Here is a 3,814-nt window from a genome sequence, read left to right on the forward strand (position 1 = left end):
CACGGCAACTGCCCAAAGCATCTGCTTTGCTGGTACCCCAGTTCAATAAAGATGCCAGAAAGCTAATCAGGTGGGCATGCTCCCTGCCACTGAAAAAGAAAACTCACTACTTCTTAGAAAACAAATCAGTATGTATTTTGGTGGGCAGATTACTTCATAGGACTCTCGAATCTTTCCTGCATCCAGGTAGTAGCTTTAACAACAGGCCGTGAGTATGTCCTTGAAGACATCTAAAATAGCCAGGTGCCAAGTGACCATAACTTCTGTGGGCTGAATGGTCTCCCAAATTCATATGCTGAAGTCCTAACCTCCACTATCTCAGAATGTAATCATATTTGGAGATCAGGTTTTAAAGACAAAATTAAAATAAGTCCATTAGGGTAATCTTTAATCCAATATGACTGGTGTCCTTATAAAATAAAATTTGAACACACACAGAGACACCAGACAGGTGCATTCAGAGAAAAGACCATGTGGATACACACAAAGAAGGCAATGATTGGCAAGCCAAGGACAGAAGTCTCAGGGGGGAACCAACTGAAGGGTTCCACCTTGATCTTAGACTTCTAGCCTCCAGCACTTGGAAAAGATTAATTTCTGTTGTTTAACCCACCCAGTCTGTAGTATTTTGTTATGGCAGCCTACCAAACTAAGATATTCTCATATGCAATAAGCCTAATCTTGATTTAGTGCTCTTTCCCCTCTCAAAAATTTGGCTCCATGGAATCTTCACCCTGAGTAACAGCCCTACTTCTTACAAGATGAGGTTGTCTTTCCCTTGATCTTGACTCTTCCTTAGGGAGGTGTAATGATTTCTCAACCAGATTTATGTTAAGTCAGGGATGAATGACTATCTTCTTTAGGGAGATCACTACAGTATCAAATAAATTCCTTCAGCCCACATATTCATCAGGCCACTTTCCTCATAATTTAACTATGCACATGGATCCTCCTGAGAGCTCTGAAAGGGGCCACCCATTCCCCCAGTGCCCTTTATCAATGTATCTTTCATATTGCTCCCAGGAGCTTCTAGAATGTGCCAAACTAAGATATTAATTAAGCACCTGCAAAGCCACATTGTGATTTCAACTGAGATCATTTTTCTCTTTTTCCCTTCTAAAATTATGTTCAACTATGATGTTCTAACTCCTTGGATCAAGTTATACTGTACAGTGAACACAGATGTCATTATAACCCAAGTAATACGTATCTCTCAATCTGTACTAATATCTTAGAGCTCAAACTCATCCCATTCATTTTCTTCATTAGTGCTTTAACTTCTGTCTCAATTTCCCCATCTCACCACAGTGATTTTTTTAAAAATTCAGGCCATATTCATACCGCTTTTTTCCTCTTCCATAATTAAAGTGTGAACTATAAAGTTTCTAAATTGACATGGACACCTCATGTGACAATTCCAGCTTTATCACCTGCTACTCCCTCTTTCACACTTAGTGATCAGATCATGCCCAGCTACTAATCTTTTCCCGAATGCAAAATGACACTTTACAGCACCAACTTTAAATACAGGCTATTTTCCTTGCCCAGAGGGCTTTTCTTTTATGTACTCATTTGGCTGTCCTTAATAGCCTTCCAAATTCAACTCTTCCAGGAAGTCCTTTGTAACCCATCCCCAGACTACACAATGGTTACTTCTCATTCCCATGCCTCCCAAATAATTCTATTCTTAGACTATATTTGCCTAATTAGACTGAGAAAATGCTAAGCGAAGGATTTATACCTTTATCATCTTCTGATCACCAGCACCTAACAGAGTAATTGAAGATTGGTGGGTGTTAATTAAATGATTTAGTCAAGATCAGAATAGAGGAGAAACATGGTGTTTGCTTTCTTGCTTGTTTTGTGGGGGTTGGGGAGTTGGGGAAGGGAGTGTTAAGAATACTGATTTGGTGATACCTGGATCATCTAAGAGGAACCCCTCAATCCAATAGCTCCTGTACCCAAGGGTTGGCAAGGATGCAGACAACTTGAAATCCACATACTATTTTCCATAATGGCTGTGCTAATTTACATTTCCATCAACAACAAACAGGATTTTCTTTTCTCCACATCCTCACCAACAGTTTTCTTTTGTCCTTGTGATAACAGCCATCCTAAAAGATGTGAGGTGATATCTCAATGTAGTTTTTATATACGTTTCCTGATGATTAGTGATGTTGACCATTTTTTCATATATCTGTTGACTATTTGTATATCTTTGGGAAAAAATGTGTATTCAGGTCATTTGTCCATTTTTTAATTGGGTATTTTCTTGCCATTGAGTTGTTTGAATTCCTTATATATTTTGGATAATAGCCCATTATATGTATGGTTTACAGATATTTTCTCCCTTTCTGCAGATTGACTTTTCACTCTGTTGATTGTTGTTTTATGCAGAAACTTTTTAAGTTTGATGAAAACACATTTATCCATTTTTGCTTTCATTGACTGGGCTTTTGGAATCGTTAAGACCAATGTCAAAAAGATTTACCTTATGTCTTCTACTGGTACTTTTACTGTAAAATCTTATATTTAAGTCTTTAATCCATTTTGAGGTATGTGGTGTGAAATAAGAGTCCAATTTTATTCTTCTGCATGTGGATATCCAGTTTTACAAACACCATGTATTGAAGATATGTCCTTTCCCCAGTGTATGGTCTTGGCACCTTTGTCAAAGATCAATTGACTATAAATGCGTAGACTTATTTCTGTTTTCTCTATTCTGTTCCATTGGTCAATAGCTCTATTTTTATACCTGTACCATGCTGTTTTAACTACCACAGTTTTGCAGCATATTTTGAATTCAGGAAGTATGGTGCTTCTAGCTTTTTTCTTTCTCAAGATTGCTTTGGCTATTTGAGGTCTTTTGTGGTTCCACATGAGTTTTAAGATTGTTTCTTGCTATTTCTGTGAGTAATGCCATTGGAATTTTAATAGGGATTGCACTGAATCTGTAGATTGCTTTAGATTGTATAGACATTTTAACATTATTGATTCTTCCAATCCATAAGCACAAAATATATTTCCATTTATTTGTGTCTTCTTCAATTTCTTTCATCAATGTTTTATAATATTTAGTGTGGATGTCTTTCATCTCCTTGGTTAAATTTATTCCTAAGTATTTTATTGTTAATGCTATTGTAAATGGGATTGTTTTCAGCCTATCTCTGATAGTTCATTGTTAGCATACAGAAATGCTACTAATTTGAGTATGTTTATTAGTTCTAACAGATTTTTGGTGGTCTTCAGGGTTTTCTTTATACAAGAAAATATCATCTGAAAACATAGTTATTTTACTTCTTCTTTTCCAATATGGATAACTTTTGTTGTGTTTTATTTCTTTCCTTCTTGTGAATTCCAGTATATACTGAATAGAAGTGACAAGAGTGGGCACCCTTTTAAATGCATCTGTTGAGATGATCAGCAGGGGCTGCCCTGAATCCTGGGGCTGGGGGTGCCAGCCTGACACTGGGGTAGGCCTGGAAGCTGGGTGCACAGGGGCAGGCATTGAGTGTGGGTCCAGAGGGGCTGGCCTGAGGCCTGGAGCTTTGGGTCTGACCTGGCACTATAGCAACAGGTAACCTTGTTCTATGGAGCAATCCTGAAGCCTGGGCTACATATACTGCCCTGATGCCAGGATTTACTGGGGTGGGGAGTCTGGTGATTGGGTGCTCACTTGACTCATTCCCCCATGAGGCAGGTATCTCTCTCTGCATTTTACTCCTCAGGGTTGTGTAAGGATAACATGGGTAATGTTCTTACCCTCTTCAATGAGTCTTTACTTATTTCTGTGCTGGGTTTCAATGGAAATCCA

This window comes from Manis pentadactyla, chromosome 3, assembly GCF_030020395.1.
Source record: "Manis pentadactyla isolate mManPen7 chromosome 3, mManPen7.hap1, whole genome shotgun sequence".
Classification (NCBI taxonomy): domain Eukaryota; kingdom Metazoa; phylum Chordata; class Mammalia; order Pholidota; family Manidae; genus Manis; species Manis pentadactyla.